The sequence below is a fragment of the Lissotriton helveticus genome, chromosome 3_1, assembly GCF_964261635.1.
Source record: "Lissotriton helveticus chromosome 3_1, aLisHel1.1, whole genome shotgun sequence".
Classification (NCBI taxonomy): Eukaryota; Metazoa; Chordata; class Amphibia; order Caudata; family Salamandridae; genus Lissotriton; species Lissotriton helveticus.
This window is the reverse complement of record NC_136061.1, coordinates 1,957,458,323-1,957,479,031: the sequence shown is the minus strand read 5'-3', so window position 1 is coordinate 1,957,479,031 and position 20,709 is coordinate 1,957,458,323. Positions and strand designations below refer to the sequence as shown.

The window sequence follows — 20,709 nt, the reverse complement described above, 5'->3', positions numbered from 1 at the left end:
TCTGTCTTCGTCTCATTTTCTTTCTTTTTCTCTCTCTCTTCCTCTCACTCTCACTGTTTCTCTCTTTCTCTCTCTCTTGTGCTCACTCTAGCTTTCGTTTTCTCTCTCTCTTCCTCTCTCTCTTCCTCTCTCTCACGCTGTTTCTCTGTTTTTCTCTTCCTCTCTTTCTTTCTCTCTCACACTCTTCCTCTGTTTCTCTCTTCCTCTTTCTCTCTTGCTTCCTCTCTCTCACTGTTTCTCTCTCTTTGTCTCTCTCACTCGTTCTCTCTGTCTTCCTCTCACCCTTTCTTTCTTTTTCTCAGTCTTCCTCTCATTCTTTCTTTCTCTCTCTCTCTTCCTCTCTCCTTTAATGGATGCATGACGCACAATCTCATCTTACTTTTTATCTAACAGGCAGTGGTTCACAAATTGATGTCCCCTCCAACACCACCACAGCTGAACTTGTGTAGAACCTGCGATGATGCGTGGCCATCCTGACAATGCCTGAGAAAGTTGCTTCGGCACGTGGTGGACCCTCTTACACACACGCCGGTGGTGGAAGGTGAGCAGAGAGGATTCTTTCTACAGCAGCGGGCAGTCACCTCTGGGGGCGGTGGGAGTGGATAGTGTAACAGCAGCCTGGGCGCACAAGAGCGCACAGACACCTCCGAGAAGTGGGACTGAATGGGGTGCAGCAGCCTGAGTGCGCATTGGCGAAACAGAGAATTAGGCGTGTGCAGTTGTATGTACTCTGCAATTACTAATTCTATACTATCTTTCAGATGACTAAACTTGAGGGTGCACTATGTCCCGGCACGTGGTTGAAGATACACCGGAGGCACAAACGTGAGCTGCGAAGATTTTCTCCAGTGTCAACACTCCCTCTCCCTCTCCATCTCTTCCTTTCTCTCTCTCACACTTTCTCTCTTTCTCTGTCTCTTCATCTCTCTCTCATTCTTTCTTTCTCTCTCTCACTCTTTCTCTCTCTCTTCCTTCCTCTCACTCTTTCTCTCTCTCACGCTGTTTCTCTAACTCTCTTATCCTTGTATCTTACTCTTACTCTTTCTCTCTCTCACTCTTTCCCTGTCTTCCTCTCTCTCTCTCACTATTTCTCTCTCTCTTCGTCTCTCTCACTCTTTCTCTCTCTTTTCCTTTCTCTCACATTGTTTCTCTCTTTCTCCCTTCTTTGTATCTTACTCTTTCTCTCTCTCACTCTTTCTCTGTCTTCCACTCTCTCTCACTCTTTCTTTCTTTCTCTCTCTCTTCCTCTCTCTCACTCTTTCTCTTTCTCTTTGCTGGACACATGACGCATTATATTTCTTTTTGTCTTGCAGGCTGTGATTCACAAATGGTCCAGCGATGACACGACATGGCTGTACATAGTTTTATTTGTTGTTGTTTTGTTTGAATAAAATGTTTGGTATGTAAATCCATAAATGACTAAGATTCTTATTTGTCCAACTTCACAAGCATCTTCTTAGTAATTATTTTACAACATTACCCAATTTTTTACAATTCAGATTCCCTACGTGACTGTCACATTTGTTTGTGGGGTGTGGGGGTGACGGGGATGGCGGACAAGGAGCCCCTGCTGAGGAATGTCAGAGCAGTGTTGGGTGTCCGAACTACATGATCGTTGCCTCCATTGCATCTGTTCTTAGAGACTTACAAGCCGGCGGGCTGGCTCGTAGATGAAGAGCTGCAAGCCGACTGGCAGGCTCATAGAGGGAGAACCGCGACCCGTCAGTTTGCAGAGGGAGAGTTGCGGGCCAGCTCGCAGAGGAACACCTGCGGGACGACTGGTATAGAGAAAGGTGCAGGCCGTCGGCTTCCAAAGGGATAGCTGCAGAACAGTGATGTGGGGAGAGGGAGCATGAAGAGAGTATCTCACAGAGAGAGACCTGCAGCATATTTCCAGACTTGGCTTCACAGATACAACTGCGGGCCAGAGAACTTGCACCCGAAGAGTTGTGAGCCGACAAGTGGTTCGCAGAGGGAGACTTGCAGGCCCAAGAATGTTGTTGGAGGTATGCTGTTGATGGGGGAAAAGGGTGCGTTACCTGCTGATGTGGGGAGACGCAGCGTGAAAGGGCTATCTCGGACAGACAGAGCTCCGGTATATTAAATTGCCCCTACAACCTTACTTTTATATTTTCACTCAATGCGAGGCACAAGATGGCTGCTAACAATTCCTGGTTTGAAGTGTTAGCAGCCAATCAGAGGCAAGCTCGTGCTTGGGAGTTAGGCACCATCCAGATATATATATATTTTTTCTTTTAATATCTAAAAAATTACTGAACAGATTTACACCATTTCAACCAAAGCACGCTTTCTGGACCAAGACCTTTCTCCCTGCCACATTTGGCGTAATTCCGTTTGACATGTAGCCTCGTCTAAAGTTTCCTATGGAAAATGCATTGAGAAAACAATTTTCGGACCCTCTTTTTTCTCAGCCTCCCCTTGACCAATAAACCATAAACTGTCAAGATAGGAGCTGATCAAAAAAGAGAAACGTTTTGGAAGATTTCAAAAAGATTCGTCAAACGACGCCAAAGTTATAAGCAAATGGAGGGGTCCAGGAGTGGGCCGCGCAAACCCCCTTCCCAACATGAGTGAAGTCACCACTATTCCCCCACTATTATTTTTTAAGAAATGCCCCTGGGACCTAGCCCACCCAGGGTCTCATTAAAATAAAATGCGACCTCAGCGAGAATTGCACCGATATATATATATTTTTTAAATGCTTTCTTTGTCCCTGAGGGTCCTTCTGAGACCCACTGAGCAGGCCTAGGGGGTCAGGGTGTTTCTACCCTGCCCACTTCTCTTGTTTTATACCTTTGTTTCTCTGTTTTCTGGTGACTTGTTTCTACTGAGTCACAAGATGGCTGCCGACACTTCCAGGTTTGGAGTGTTGGCAGCCAATCACAGTGCAGCTTGTGCTCTGGACTTAGGCTCCGCTCAGATATCAAAACTTTTATTTGTCTAATTTCTCAGCAACTAATGAACGGATTTACACCATTTAAAAATAGGTTGCTTTCTGATCCAAGCAGTGCCTTTTATCCAAATTTGGGTTAATTCCGTTCAGTAGTTTCGTGCTATAGCCTTGCACAAAGTTTCCTATGGGAAATGTACTTTTTTACTGTTATTTTTGAATTTCTCAAAAATGACTGAACGGATTTACACCATTGAAAAAGGTCGCTTTCTGAACCAAGCTCTACCTTTTTGCCAAATTTGGGGTAATTCCGTTGAGCAGTTTGGGCTGTAGCTCGTCACAAAATTTCCTATGGAAATTAATATGGGGAAAATGCGTTTTGGGACCCCCTTTTTTCTCAGTCCCCGCTTGACGAATCACCCCCAAACTTTCAGTATAGGAGCTGACTTTTTTTTGGGAGAATTTCACAAAGATTAGTCAAACAACGCCAAAGTTATTAGCAAATCAAAAATTCCTTTCCCATGGAAACTAGGTTGTAACTATAACTACCTACTGGCGACTGGTAGGATGTAGGATATATATATATATATATATATATATATATATATATATATATATATATATATATATATATATATATATATATATATATATATATATATATATATATATATATATATATTATATATATATATATATATATATTCACTGAAAAAACCATAGGTTATAGACCATATATAGTTAGGAATTAGCATTTACAAAACCTTGAAAATTCACTGAAAAAACCATAGGTTATAGACCATATATAGTTAGGAATTAGCATTTAAAAAACCTTATTTTACTCACACAAAACCATTGAAATTCCATATATAGTTAGTTGCACTAACTATGTATCGCGCACCCGCAATCCACTGCTGATGATGTCACATATTACATCATTCATGACATGGTCAGTGACATCACTGATGACATCACTGATGACATCTCAAATGACATCACTGATGACATCACTGATGACATCTCATTTGACATCAATGACCACATCACTGATGATATCATTCATGTGACAATACAATGCATCTCCTCACATTTTAATATAACCTCTGTTTCACCCAGTGTTAAATACAGAGTATAATTTTTGAAACCATTGACACACCAATACTAGTTACTACATACGTACTCACTGATTCCTACGTCTACACACACATTCACTCATTCACCCATACAATCATTCATACATACAATCACTCATCTTTACAACACTATCATATGCACTCATACACCTATACAGACACTCACACTCTGCCACTCATCCATGGAGTTACTCACACACCTAGTCAGTCCTGTAAAGAATCAATCACACTTCCATTTTCTTGTCTATACAGTTAAACATAGAGCACCTTACATTTTCAAACATATAGTAACACATACTTACTTTCTTATACAATCATTGATACAAGTACACATTGATCTGCACAGAGTCACACACCTCCCAGCCAGCCACACACACACTCAGTCTCCCATACAAATACTTGGACAATCAATCAATAACCCATATAGTTAATCATATAGCTACTGATCAACACATGCAGTAGTTTACAGAACAACAGACATAATGATGCACAAATTAAGACAGTTTAGTCACTAACCCATGCACTCAGTGAGACACATTTAATCACTCACTCATACATTCAGTCATGCACCTACTAAATCCTTCGTCCAGACAGTTATACATCTACTCATTCTTCAATATCTAAAACATATTTAAACTTTACAGAAACACACAGTCACTGGATGATGTCATCAGTGATGTCATCAGTGATGTCATTTGAGATGTCATCAGTGATGTCATCAGTGATGTCACTGACCATGTCATGAATGATGTAATATGTGACATCATCAGCAGTGGATTGCGGGTGCGCGATACATAGTTAGTGCAACTAACTATATATGGAATTTCAATGGTTTTGTGTGAGTAAAATAAGGTTTTTTAAATGCTAATTCCTAACTATATATGGTCTATAACCTATGGTTTTTTCAGTGAATTTTCAAGGTTTTGTAAATGCTAATTCCTAACTATATATGGTCTATAACCTATGGTTTTTTCAGTGAATTTCATTGGTTTTTTAATAGCTAATATCAAAACCTTTACAATGTATTATTCTTTAAAAAGAAAAATATTTTTTACATGTTTTTATACAATTTTTTTTGTATTTTTTTTGTTTCGCTCCCAGTACGCGTACCGGTTAGCTTCCCGTTAGCTCAATCCGGAGGCGCGACCCGGTACGCGAACTGGTAAACGTTCCTTTTGCGCACCTCTCGCGTTACAAAACAACATGGTGACGCTTCGCGTCAGCATGACGTTTCGCGTTCTCGCGTAATACGTCATATTACGTGCTACGTTTGCGTACCCGGAAGCGCACCGGTACGCGAACCGGAAGCGATCCGCGGCGCGGCGCCGACCGCGTAATGTAAACATAGCAGGTCATGTGACTCGATAATAACACTTTTCATTGGTTCATTTCACTTTTGGTTTCCTAATGATGTAATACAAGGTCATGTGATCTAAAATGGACACTTGTCATTGGTTTAGAACTTTTGTTTTTCCCAAATGATGAAAACCCCTCCTTCTTTCATCACTCTGACTTTCATCTTGCTGAGAGAAAGACCCTTTATTGAGACTTTGTGATGGCTTCATTAGTAGCTTCAGCTGGTGCTAGCCCACCACCTCCACCAAATCCAAGAAAGAGAGGACCACCTGCAGAAGTAATTCTGCAAGAAGAGGAAGAACAGGAAGAGGAGGAAGAGCATGAGTTTTTGCCAGAGGAGCCCAGGAGGTACAATCGACAGGAGAATTATATCTGGCAATTCTACAGAATTCCTAAGGGGCAAAAGAAAGTGAATGCTCGTTACGTGTTTTGCCGCATATGCGGTGACAGATTGTCAAGGGGCACCGATAAAAAATATAGTTATGGGAATCATACTATGCATCGGCATATGAGTAGGTGGCACCCAAATAACTATAGTGCTGCCCAGCTACGTGACCAACAACAACATCCCCTCCAAATGGCAAGAAGATCGGTGGTTCCAGAGGTGTCGGGACCAGAGGCGAGGGAGGTGATTGCAAACATCCAAATGTTGTTTGGTCACGTAAAACAAGTGTGCGTGGAATGTGGCGCTTTCATCTGCTACAGAGAAAGTAGCATCACTTTGATTTTGCGAGCAATTCAAAATCATATTAATGTTTGCACAAAACGCACCAAAAAATAAATTCATTTTTTTTTTTTGCTCCTGTTGAGCCCTTTATAATGGATCGTTTTTGTTTCCCCCCCCCCCAAAAAAACCAAAAAATTTTTAAAAACGTTCAGAAAATACAAAAAAAGTAAAAAAATGTTCAAAAAATACTAAAAAAAATATAAAACAACAAAAACATAAAAAAAAAAGTTCTTTTCAGAACTAACTCCCCATTATAAAAAAATTAGTAGAAAATTTGGAACTCTGCCAACCTGTATTTCTCTTAGTTCGCTCCCGGAGCGCTACCCGGTACGCGTACCGGAAGCTAACCAAAAAAATATTTTTTAAAAAAGAACAGTAACTATAAGGGAAGGAAATACACAGTTATGTTAAAAGAAAGACAGCTCTAGGGAGTAAAATAAGGATACTGTTACCTACAATCCACTGTTGATGATTTCACATATTACATCATTCATGACATGGTCAGTAACATCAACAGCAGTGGATTGTAGGTAACAGTATCGTTAGTTTACTCCCTTTAGCTGTCTTTCTTTTAACATAACTGTCTATTTCCTTCCCTTATAGTTACTGTTCTTTTTTAAAAAACATTTTTTTGATCAGTCATAAACAGTGACATTAATAGAAACAGAGAGAGTGAACAAGAGTGAAGAACTATGGTCCTCCTGAGCCACCCTCAGAAAACCAAGGGGGTCAAGATACATCTACCGTGCCCCCTTCTACCTATTCTGAACATTATTTGCCCTCCATCTTGTATCTTGATTCGAACGAAACACAAAATGGTGGACTGCCATAACGCTGCTGGTTTGCGAACCGGGCAACTTCCCAGGAAGCGGTCCCCAAAAAAAAAAAGTTGGGAAAGTAATTCACAGACACTAAGAGTAATAGAGATGGAGTGAGTGAACAAGACTGAGAAACTATGAGAACAGAGGGACTGAGAAAAAGAGTGGAAGGAGTTGAGTAAATAGGTAATAGAGAAAGGAATGAGGAAAGTAGCAAAGGCAGGAAACTGAGGATTAAAGAAGTGAAGCAGTGGATCTAATAGTAGGTGAATGTGATAGAAATGTAACGAAAAGAGTACAACTATTTACCTTGTAATTGCTGTTAAATTAATCACATTTTATTTCTATACTTTCAATCTGTGAAAGAGAGAACCAACATTTAAAAAAAAATTAAAATATGTATTTAAAAATTACAAAAGACAAGGGAAAATATTGAAGGACAAATAGTTTTTCAACAACTTTGACACTGACAGAAGCTTCTGCTTCTCCAGGTCCTCTACACAATGCTAAAGATATACATTTTAAACTAACAGTATCTTGATGCAGATGAAGTGAGGACTATCTTAAAACATGGTGCATCTTTTGCATTGCTCTTGTTTCAGAAAAGTGTCGCTTCAGTATGCCAATAACATGTCTCCTATCCAGAGATTTGTTTGAGGTGAGGCCTACTCAGAGTTCAAGATGAGATTTACACTTGTTGAAGTGTACAGAGGAGATAATATCTGTGAAAGTCTACTAATGAAGTGAGTCATGTCCACTGCACTCTTCAACAAAGTAGAAACCTCCTATGTTTCCCTGGACAGACCTAAACTTGATCTGCACAATGTGATTCGTAATGATAGGAAACTCAAGTGATGTAATTGAAATATGTGCAATTTATTTTGCTCATTTCACAATCACATCACTTGTGTTTCCTTTGCTTAGGTATCTCATTGTGCAGATGTAGTCCAGCATATGAAAGATTACGTAGAAGTGCAGCACTGCATACAATAAATTTAACACTTACAGAAAACTCACCTTCTCCATGCCTCCTACACAGTTCTACATATACATCATAAATGCAAACAGTACAGAATTAATTATACATGTTAAATGGTTTATTTTTGCTGTTCTCAGAATGTATCAAAATTCACTAAAAACAGTGACTTGAAGGTATTCATCATGTAACAGCGGGGAAAAAAAAACACAATCAAAATGATTGTGTTTAAAAAACCCATACAACATCAGAAAATAAAATTCAGAACTCCTTAAAGTTAACTTACTTTCCATGACGTCCAAGGATGTCCTATAAACAGCTTACACTCTTTTGTGCTGTTATTACTTTCAGCCCGCCACTTTCTGAAAGAAAAGCTCCATCGTTTTTAAAAACACGTTACATGCAATAAATGACTTCTTGCTCTCTACCACTATTTTCCACAAGGCCAAATCTAGTCAGAGATATTTATAACTCTTGGATTTCTTGTAAGCCAATCCCATCATTTGGCATTTCCGCAACTTTCAGAATTAAAATGTTGAAGATCATTTTCACAATCCTGGAATAATAATATCTTCCCCTTCTTGGTCAGTCATGTTCTACATTTCCTATGACACTGATACTGCTTAATATGAAGCAGACTTACACTACCTCTATGAGTACTACAATTATTTAATTCTCTACATCACTTTTAATCACAAAGCAATGTAAAACAGTAGACAGCATTGCAGACTTACATTCCCTCTACTCCATGTTTTGATTGGCTGCTTCAATTAGCTTATGAAAAGAAACAATTTTTCTGAACTCATTTAAAGTGCACATACATCTCCATAATGTCCAATCCTTTGATTAGAAGTTATGTCTCTGAACTACACTTATCCTCAAGGCCAAATTGTGTAGGAGCCATTAGAACTTCTTGAAATTCCACAGATCATATCCCGAGATTATTTTCCTAAAATTTTGGTTTTAAAAACACCAGGTAAGAGTTTTTAAGGTCATACGGCAATTTTTTTTTGAAAATTAAAACAGAATCATTGCAGAATGACCATCCATTTCTAGACTTTAAATAAGCTGTGTAATGTCCTGATGATATTGAAGGGCCGTCATGATATATAATTGCTGTAGTTACAAAAGTCCTTCCTGATATTGACAACTGCGAAGCTACAAATTTTTTTATTAAAGTTGTCAATTTTGTTCCATCAGGCCTACATCGTTGGAACATTAAAATGACGTACTGGCCATATTTTCGTATAAATAATGTGGACATCATTTCAGATTTACATTGGCTACACTCCATGCTGTGATTAGCAGCGTTTACTAGCTTATTAAAGGAGACTGATTTACTGTCTGGCAAAGTTAAATATATAAATCTTTCTGAGTCTACACTAGTAGTACTTGATACCATACAGTTCTCGCAGTCATGCTGCCATTGATAAGAAAGCCCAAACAGCTGATCTACATCTACACCTTCAGCATGTAATACATCAAGCATATACATTAAAAACTCCTGACAATCTTGCTGAATATTTTGAGAGAATTGTGTTTGCCCTGAACATCTGTCTAACAGGTTTCGAATTTCAGACACACTTTCTATTTTTGTTCTATCTGTGCTACATTTCTCTAACACAGAATTCAACAAACTGCAAAATCTTTGATCAGAATTGACCACAATCTCTTCTTTTACATTTTTTAGAGAAAACAAAACATTCATTACTACATTAGCATAGCAGTTGACACCAGAACTGTTTTCAAACTGAAAACCAACAACATCTTCAACAGAATCCTCTTTGTTTCTGCTTGTAATTTTAGGTTCATTCACTTTTTGTCTTTTTGCTACAACCTCCCCAGTATTGTTCTCATTTCTTCGTTTCCGGCCTACCAGACGTTTCTCAAACAAAGGAAACTGAGGCAAATGTGGCGCATACTCTCTTCTTAACCTATTGTATTCCTTAACACAATCTAGATCTGCACAAATGTTTCTGACATCACACTCAATCAAGTACAATCCCGATAAAGTTCTAACTCGTGACAATGCCACATATGCCATACCCTCCTTGAACACAGAACTGCCAATATTCACCAATGCAGTGTCTACACTTAAACCTTGCGATTTATGAATTGTCACCGCATATGCCAAGCAAACAGGGAACTGCTTACGGCGAACATATAAGTCTTTTACAAGCAAAAATCTAGCAGAACAACGAGCAATTAGCTGTACTTCCTCAATGCCATCAAATTTAATTTTTAAAAATTCAATTCCATCTCTATTTCTGTATTTCACAAAATCAACAACATTACCCATTGATCCATTTACCAGACCTCTTTCAACATGTAAATTCCTTCTTAAAATTATACGGCAGTTCAAGCACACATTCAGAGTCTTTTCAAAACCTGCAGTTTTAGATATAGTCTTCTCTAATGAATCCAATTTTGATTTCAGATTCTCAGACAAAATAATTGTTGATCCCATATGCTGTACTCTATCAATAGCTTCCACTTTCACAATCTCTTGCTTTTCTAAATGCAACATTTTGTTGTTAAATTTGGCACATTCTGCAAGAGTTGGCATCAAACATATTCCAGATTTCTTATCAGTAATTTTCTGAAAAATATTCTCAGGCACAACATCTTGTTCTGGATATAAATTTGACAGTAATCGTGCATGTAAAGCTTCTTTTCCATGCTCGGTCACTTTTCCAATTCTAACATCTTGTAGAATAGTCTTGTAAACTTCATCCTTTGCCTGACGCATATTTTCATGCAGTTCAGCATAATTGAAGTTTAACCATATATTGACGTTGCCAATGCTGCCTAGGCACTTCCTGGTATCTTCATGCGTGAGCATTTTGAACACAGGTTGCCCTTTCACTGGTGTCAGCTGCAGAAGATCTCCGAAAACAATGATGTGTTTGCCACCAAATAACACATCATACTCTGTTTTGAGAACTTCTTGCATCCTCAAATGCACAAAGGCAAGCATGACATTGGAAACCATGCTTACTTCGTCAATGATAAGAAGTTTCATTTTCCTCAAGATTCTTGAAACTTCAAAACAAGCATCTCCAGATAGCTTGTGATATTCTAATTTGTTGTCATGCTCCACTGGCAGCATCAGTAAACGATGTAAAGTAATCCCTTTAATATTATGTGCTGCCAGTCCAGTTGGAGCAGTGACAACACAAGACAGCGATGACTCTGTCCTTTCCTGCAAATAGCATGAAATTGCTTTAATGAGGAAACTTTTTCCAGTTCCCGCTTCTCCACTCACGTACAGTCGGACAGGCTTCAACGACGTACATGAGCACTCTTTCTTATCATGACTTAATCCATGATCAATTTGCATGGTAACTTCGTCATATATTTTCCTCTGCTCAACGTTGAGTTGCCTTTCCAACTCTTCTAAGTTAACCACATCCTCTTGAGCATGTGCCATGGCTCTTTCCACCTCATTCATAGCAGTGGCAGCTTCATTTTCAATAAGAGGTCCTCCTAGTGGATCCTGACTCAATGAAGCAGAACTCTGACTGTCCTGAGAACTGTCTCTGGCAATCTCGGCTGCAATTGTTGCTTCCTGCTCAATTTCCGCATTCAACATTTCTACATATTTGGGAAAAGCAGGACATTCTATGGTCTCCTTGGCGGCATTGAAAGAGTCTTCATAACAGAGGAAATCTCCAAGCAGTTCCTCTTCTGCACGCCAAGGCTTGAAAAGTTGCAAAAGTGCTAAATAGAAAAACTCCTTTTTTTCAGGAGATTCGCCACTCAATTTTCGATGGTTTATCAAGTGGCATTTTCTTTGCTTCACCAGACATCCCTCACTTCCTATTACAGCATACACTCCTTTCTCAGTATCTTCTTTGATGTTCCTCTTGAACATGTAATTTTGCAGAACCTCATACAGACAAACATTCTCGAGGTGACTGCTTCGATTTGGATAATATGTATCCAACATGTTGGTCTTCAAAATGTCGGTACTGTTTGGCTCCTTTTCCGCCAAATACTCAATTTCCCGCACAGGTTTGAGAACTCGATTACGCGTTGCAGCAAGACCAAGACTCGCCCAAACGATACTCCTGGACTTGGCATAGAGACTTGCTGAAGACAACCGGTCAGAACATTCGTACGCTCCGATTTCTCGATGCGACAACATCTTCAGACTGAAACTGTACAACTTCTTGCTGAGGCTCTTTTCATGGGAAATGTCCTCCCACATATCCTTCAATTCTGTCTTCTCTTTTTTGGTGATGTAAGACGTCACATACCGAGCCACAGCCATACAGTTATCAGCCACAAACTGTATATCCATGTTAGCATTCCACATGGACAAAATCACCGGGTTGTAGTCGTTGATGTACTTGGACTCTTCGTTCCTCTTCAAATTGTAAGTGTTTTTAGGTGATTTCTTCATGACATTGTGTCGCAGCGAAGACATCAAACTGTTTACTCTTCCTTTAGAAATCACCGGTCGTGGATAGCCGAAACGACATTTAGTGTAGAACTTGTCCTTGTTTCGGAATTTACGACGGCAGTACTTTCCACATCGATGGCTTTGGAAACGCAGAACTTTTTCTCTTAGGCTTTTCTTCTCCTTTGCGTTTGGAACAGCACACGTAGAATACTGTTGGATGAAACTCATCACTGAGTCATCTGGATCCGTTCCAAATTTAGGTGCATCCTTGATCCACAGCAACATATGTATATGAGGAGCACCTCTTGCTTGGTACTCCTTTCTCCAGAAGAAATCCAACACCTCTCCAAGAGGTGGATTCTTCTTATTCATGATGAAAGACATCATAGCTTCAAATCTATGATTGAAGTACCTACATACATTGACTGGATCCAAAGAGCACAGTTCTCCGGGTGTCTTGAATTCGATGTTTTCTACGTTAGCATTTGCCTCTCGTAGAAATTCAAGTAAGTCTTCCCAGCCATACTCGGCACAGCTCAGAGTGAGGAACCATGTGGGAGTACCTAAGTTCCTCAGCATACATTTTAAATCACCATGACGACGGTACCAGTACTCATTAGTACCACGCTGACACGCCATGAGATTAATCAGGTGAGAATCCAAAATACTATCTTGGACATTCACTTTATCCATAAAATCACTTGCCGAGATGTTTTGCATGTGTATACCACTTTTCAAGATGTGGTTCACTGCATATGACAGTCCAGACAGATCGCTTTCAAACAGGAGATGAAACAAATATGGAATGCATTGTCGAAACCTAGCATCTCCTGCATACAATCGCATATCTTCCTCCCTGACCTGTTGGAAAAAGCTGTGGGAAACACCGAGCTTCCAAACTTTGCTCCCAAACACTAATGGGACTCCCTTTGGCTTGTTTCATTTGAAACAACTCAATAGCATTCCCCATGACTTCCTTTGAATGCAAAGGATGAACACTATAATGTTCATATATTTCCTCACTAGTAGAGAGTTCTACTTTCTCAATTTGACCAGCACACAAATCGCTATCCTCTTCCTCACTTACTTACTTCCTCTTCTTCAACATATACATTCTTATAGTATTTATTATTTTTTTTCAAATACAATGTTGCCTTTTTAACTTTCCTAACATCTACTAAATCTTGCCATATTTTCTTATTCTTTGTCGGAACCCCATTAACTAAGATAACCAGAGGTTCCTCTTCCACTTTTTCTACTCCAATTGTGTTAATGTTTTTCTTCAAATCTAGAGGCAAATAAACAACTCTTCCCTTTAATCCTCTCTGTAAATCTGATGGAGGCAATTTCCCTGTCTTTGGCTCCATTCTTACAATAGCCTGAAAGGGATGGATACTTTGAATCAAAATAGATTCATAAGTATTTAAGTCCTTCAATTCAGAAGGAATCTCAACCAATTCCAGATTATTATGAACTGCTCTAGCAGGCATCTGGTTTTGTTTTAATTTGTTACAACAATAAGTACACACACGTTGATCCAATCCCAAATCAAAACAATTTTCTACCATCAAGTATGTTGCAAAATCCTTCCATTCACTATTATTTTCCCTTTCACTTTTTGCATATAAATCCACTAACTTAGTCTGATTCTTATAATAAGTGCGTCGACAACACACACAAGTGAAATTAGGCCTCTCACTTGATTTCATGTCAAACGTCGCAATTTCCCTCTGGAAATTATCTGTACTGGAAACATGTACAGTATCTTCCAAATGACCCTCTATTTCTTGCTCAATTTCAACATTCTCCTCTTTACTTCCAAAGTAACAAAACTCAATTTCTTCACATATATTCCTCACATCTATTTCAGAACCATGCAGAAGAGCAGCACATAATTGTTTCAGCATAATTGCTGGACTCTTAGCATAATACAACAGTCTAACTAACTTCCTCACTTTGTTATGATGCACTGCTAGCATCCTGAAATGATGAAAAACACTCTGGCATACTCTCCTGGAAAGACAAGCCAGTGAATGACCATGCAAACCTGTCACTTCTCTCACTCTGCAAGGATCTAATTCTTGCAACAACCTCATTTTCTGCTTCAAACTTTTCTTGTTAAATGACCGTACAAAATCACAAAGCAAATTGATAGAATCCTGTCGCACACTGCAAATACTACTACACTTCCAGGTGTACACAGGACCCTTAGCACGTCTTCCTAAAACCTCATTACCTAACAACTCTTCTGCCTCTGTTGTCACAAGTTTTTCTTTTTCAACTGGACAACCATCTTTCACTTCATAAGCACGACCACTGATGTCAACTGCATGCACCAAATCATTATCCTGGAAATAACTCTCTTCATTAAAAAATGCCTCACAGCTTGAACTATGTATCCATTCTCCAGAAAAAACTTCACAAAAATTACTACGATTAACTATTCTCTTCCATCTACTATTTCTTTTGAAATCAAAAATTGCCTTGTTTAGCTTCCTAATTCTATTGATTATCAAAATAAATAACTTACGTTTAATTTCAAAAGCCTGATCAATAACTTTCTCAACTTTTTTTTTTCTCCTATAAAAAACTAATTTCTGTTGACCTTTCTTAATATTTTTTAACAAATTGCCAATTATCCTGTTACGGAACATTCGTTTACGAATCTCCGTAAACTGTTGTTTCCTTCTACTATCATGCACAGATTTATCTCTTGCTCTAGCAGTAACATTTTCATTTGTCCTTTTCTTTCCATTTGATTTACTTGTGTTGTTATGGATTGAAACATTTTCTGTACTAATATTTTTTTTATTTGAAATATTTTTTATGAAATATTTAGAGCTCTTACCCGGTGCTTTCTTCATCGCTTGAGAAATCTTTTTGTTAGAGGACTGCTGCATTTTTTTTTTCTCCTGCTGTCTTTGACGTTTTGCAGCCTTCATCTCTCTTATTTTTGTAGGCATAGTTGAATCTGAGGAAAAATATAATAAAAATGTTAATAAAAAAATATTATCAAACAGTAAATCAGTAATAGTGATCAAAAACATAACACACTACTTGACATTTTAAATAGAAGATTTTTTTGTCCTTGCAAATTTACAATACAGAAGTAGCAGAAAAGAAATGAGATTTATATTTATGTTACCTATGCTATTTTATATGTGAATCTGATCTAATTTTATGAGCATATTTTAATATTTTATTGAAGACACTACACATAACCTGTTTTTGAAGGTGTCTTTATTTTTAAATTAAACGGTTTACCTTTTTACTTTTTATTCATTATAAATTTTAAAAATAAATGTTTATAATTCCAAAGGCTCAAGCAGGTCATCTTCCCATCCTATATCATATAATTCGGACAAATCTGCATCCTCATCACGCTCTTCTTCATCCTCAGGATTTAAATCATCCAATGGATCAACATCCACTGATGTTTCAATTACAAGTTCAATGATGAGGTCAAAATCAACTGATTGCAGATTGTCGCTCATGTTGAGGTTGTCTTTATCTTTAAAGAAAGACAACAACAATGAGATGTTGCAGAGTAAGAGACAAATCTCACAGATTATAATAGTAAAATTATTTAACAAGAGTAACATTTTGCAGCTATTATTTAGCCATGTCCAGCGATGCTGAGCAGGTGAAGCCTATGTCTAATTTTTCACTGGACAGGACTCATCTGTTCTTAACCTTGGATAAGCCTCAACGACTCTGTGTCCCCTGCACATACTCAAATGTTAAAGTGCAGATTTATATTAAATGGCACATCCCCAGGCATGCACCAGTTAATGTGCACCACTGCTTTACCACCCATGGTGTGCCGCATTTACAATCAGATAGGAGAAAGCTGCTTCAAAACCCTGCACCTGCTTGAAGCTGGCATAGGTCTTGACGCAGCATTGTATAGATGGGGCACCCCTGATCCTTGCTGGAGCTGCATCGCACTTACGATACAACTCCAGCAATGCGCCACCTTTACAGCACAGATGCGTCACACATCTGTGCCTTTTTTGCCCCATGCTGCGCCGCATTGTAAATGCAGCACACCATGGGTGGCGGAACAGTGGCGCAGGATGCCTGTCACATCCCTGGGGATGCGCCACTCATCATAAATCTATCCCTAAGCTTCTTATCTTGTTACAGATGAACTGCCATATGTATCATCAAAATATTTTACATATTATAAATAGCAAATTTTAAGGAATAAATAGCGATTCTTTACTATTCCTAATTTGCAATGAGCAAATTGCTAATTGCAAATTACCCATTCATTTCCATAGGCTAGGAGGCTCATAGGAATTAATGTTGCAAGTTGTGATTAGCAATTAGCTCATCACAAAATAGGATTTTTTTCAAGCGTGCAGGGGTATCTCAAGAACAACCTGCTGCACCCCTGAAAAAGAAATTTGGGAGCACATGGCACACCTACATGCCCTAATGGCATGTATGGGCGTCATATGGGACCTTTTTTTTTTTAAAAAAAAAATTCTTTTTGAAAAGAATTCGCAAATTACCACAAACTACAAGTTGGTGGTAGTTTCCAAATCCTTAATATCATTTTTTACATATTTTTTTTTTATACATTGCATTTAAGGAATCACAATTTTTGAATTATTGACATTTTAAGTAATTTCCACATGTGCACTGTTTTCTAAATATAATTTGAAAATCGTTTTTGGGGAAAAGTAATGGTTTGCAAATTTATGACAAGGACATAATGGTGTATGCTTCTCTATAAGGCATTTCAGTATCTCTAATGTCATTTTTCCCATATTACATTATAAGACCTTTCCCCATGAAGCACATTCCTTGTAAATATGCTCCCACCAGTGCATTGCAAATTTAGATTTTGACTGTTTCAGACACATACCCATGTTGAAAGTGACCCAAAAAAATTGCAAACGTTTAAAAAAAACACATTCATGTGTCTTAATGACATTTTAATTCATTTCCCCATGGACAATGTTTTCTAAGTGGCACAAAAGAGGTATACACCTATCATAAATCTGTCCCTAGAATTATAAATGATTAAATCAGGATGACAATAAGATGTGGCCTATCCAGAGGTTTGTTTAAGGTGAGGCCTACTCAGGATTGCAGATTAAAGTTATGCTTGATGAAGAATACAGAGGAGATAATTTATTGTAAAGGCCTACCAATGAAGTAAGTGATTTCTACTTCATTGCACCAGTCATCATAAATGTATCCATAAGCTTCTTATCTTGTTAGACATCAACCGCCATATGTATCATATAACTATTTTGCATTTCCAAAAAAGCGAATTTTAAGGAATAAATAGCGATTCTTTACCATTCCAAATTTGCGATGAGAAAATTGCTAATTGCAAATTACCCATTCATTTCCATGGGCTAGGAGGCTCATATAAATGAAGGTGCAATTTGCGATTAACAATTTGCTCATCACAAATTAGGAATTTATTCCAAAAGTGCAGGGGTGTCTCAAGAGCACCCTGCTGCAACCCTGAGAAAGAAATTTGGGGGCATATGGCGAACATAAATTTTAACAACATTCCTTTACCTCAAAAACGATTTTCAAATCATAACTTCAAAACACTACACATGGGAAAATTACTTAAATTGTCCTTAAGACACATAAAAGCGTATTTTGATTGGCTTTCCTGCATGGTAGGGTCACTTTAAACATGGCTATGTAACATAAACATTCAAAATCAAAATTTTCAATGTACAGGTGGGAGCATATTTACAAGCAATTTGCGCCACAAAGAAAGGTCTGACATTAAAATGGGAAAAATAACATCAGGGACAGTCAATTGCCTTATAAAGAACCATACACCATTATGTCCTTCTCTTGAATTTAAAAACAATTCCTTTTTCCCAAAAACGATTTTCAGATCATAATTTCAAAAAACTGCACATGAGAAAATGACTTAAAATGTCATTGAAACACATGAAAGCGTTTTTTTATTGGCTTTCCTGCATGGTTGGTTCACTTTTATCATGGCTATGTAACACAAACATTGATAATTAAAATTTTCATGCACATGTAAGAGCATATTTACAAGCAATTTGCGCCACAGAGAAAGGTCTTACACTAAAATGAGAAAAATAACATCAAGGACAGTCAATTGCCTTATAAATAACCATACACCATTATTTCCTTGTCATGATTTTAAAAACAATTCCTTTTCCACAAAAACGATTTTCAAATCATAATTTCTAAACACTGCACATCAGAAAATGACTTAAAATGTCATTAAAATACATGAAATCATTTTTTGATTGACTTTCCAGCATGGTTGAGTCACTTTTAACATGGCTATATAACAGAAACATTCAAAATCAAAAATTTCCATGCACATGTGAGAGCATATTTACTAGCAAATTGCGCCACATAAATCATAATTTTCTCCTTAAAGCACACTATTCTCTATCTAAAGTAAAGAAATATTTTCTCACCTTAGCAAATACTTTGAGTTTGAAAACAGTCTCAGAAACACACCAATTTGTCTTCAGCAGAGCAAAAGGTATGCACTCCAGAGTCTGCAGCTATCAAAAGCACAGAAATGGTGTAATTCTTCACACATATTTCTCATGTCACCCAATCAAAACTCTTCCCTCACTTTTTTTCAAATGAAAACCCTTCCCCCTCTGCCCTTTCTGCCTATTTTCCATAGCAACCACCTCTTGGAGAAACTCTGGTGTTTGCAAATTCACACAACAATGTTGCAATTGAACTCTGAACTCTCAGTGCACCTGCATATCCAGTGCTTTCTTTCATTTAATGATTTTTTATTGACCACTCAAAATACATCTTTCAAAGAACACATCTCTACACCCTAACTTTCTGTTTTCATCAATCAAAATCCACCAATCACTGTTACTACTTCATGAACACAGAAACTCCACAGTTTTTTTCATTTCAAACTCACATTTTTTCAACTGCCATTTCATTGCCACACTTCATCTGACTGCAGGAGAACCTTCTCTCACCATGTTTTCTGTCTGGATTGTTGGTCATAGTTATATTCACTGGGCTCAAAGGTACGTTGAAAGCAGAAATTTACCTAACCTCAATTTACAAGATGTGGAAATTAAGTGGTTTGGCCAGAGAGGATTAAAATGTCACCAATTGATACCATTGGTGAAAACCTTTATGCATTTGCCAAAACCTGACCTGTTAATTGTGCACTGTGGAGGTAATGACTTGGGCACTTTGACTGGTGTAGGTCTGGAAATGCTTTTAAAGGACACCTTTGAGCAATTAATGGCACTTTTTCCTCAGACTGCCTTGGTATATTCAAATATATGCCAAAGACAGAAATGGAGGTGGTCAAACCAATTTTGTCCACAAATTGAGAAGTCGAGGAAGCATGTAAACAAATCTGTTTCAGCTTACATGAGAGACCATGGAATGGGCTCCCTGTACAACAATAACTTGCGTTACTACATGCAAGATATCTACAGAGGAGATGGAGTTCACTTCTCAGATGAGGGCAACAGAGTTTTCACTCTGAATTTAAGAATGTGCATTGGTACCTACTTATAAGTACCTAAATGTACCATAAACCCAAAAGCTCTTCTCAGAGCTACCCTACATCTAATCACTCACAATTATTTTTTTACTCTAACTATTTTCACTAATTTTCAACAAAATACGCTCCCTGGTGCGCTACCCGGTACGCGTACCGGGAGCTAACCTCGCGAAATTTTTAAAAAAAATGTTTTTTTTTCCGCACATATGGGCCTCCTCAGCCACCCTCACAAAACCTAGGGGGTCAAGATAAGTCTACCGTGCCCCCTTCTACCCATTCTGAACATTATTTGCCCTCCATCTTGTATCATAATTCGACCGAAACACAAAATGGTGGACTCCCGGAACGCTTAAGGTCCGCGAACCGAGGCGCTCAACGGTTCGCGTACCGGGTCGCTTCCTGGGAAGCACACCATCAAAAAAGGTGGGAAAGTAGTTCACAGAAAAGCCACTGGAGACAATTTCACCAAATATAGAATAGCTCATACTACATACCAATCCCTACCATTTTCACAAATTTGATTGGAATTCCATTTAGCCATTTAGCCTGTAGTCCTCTCTAAATACCGTGAGGTAAATTACTTCACAAAACACATCTGAAGTGTTGGAATTGACAACCAATTAAAATGTTACTTTCATTTTCTACTTTTTTTACATGATATTTGATTGGTTATGTACCCGAATATATATAAAGGAAGAGAAGGAAACACAGCCATTTTGACTACTACTTCCTGGTGTACATTTCATTTGGATTTTCATTAATAACTTCAACTTCTTTTTAAAGGTAAGTTGTTATTTTTAAAACTGAAGTATATTGTGCACTTTAAGTTAATATGGCAAACTTTTTCTGTTAGTTATATACTATCCC

General features: G+C 38.1%; 1 long non-coding RNA gene across 1 annotated transcript; it reads right to left on the bottom strand.

Moving 5' to 3' along the window:
• Positions 1-7,254: 7,254 nt before the first annotated feature.
• Positions 7,255-15,298, bottom strand: LOC144825226 (uncharacterized). Its single transcript, XR_013609340.1, has 3 exons — positions 15,175-15,298; positions 8,208-8,283; positions 7,255-7,302 (listed from the first exon to the last, which is right to left on the bottom strand). It is a non-coding gene; the product is annotated as an uncharacterized LOC144825226 (long non-coding RNA).
• Between the last annotated feature and the right edge of the window lie 5,411 nt (positions 15,299-20,709).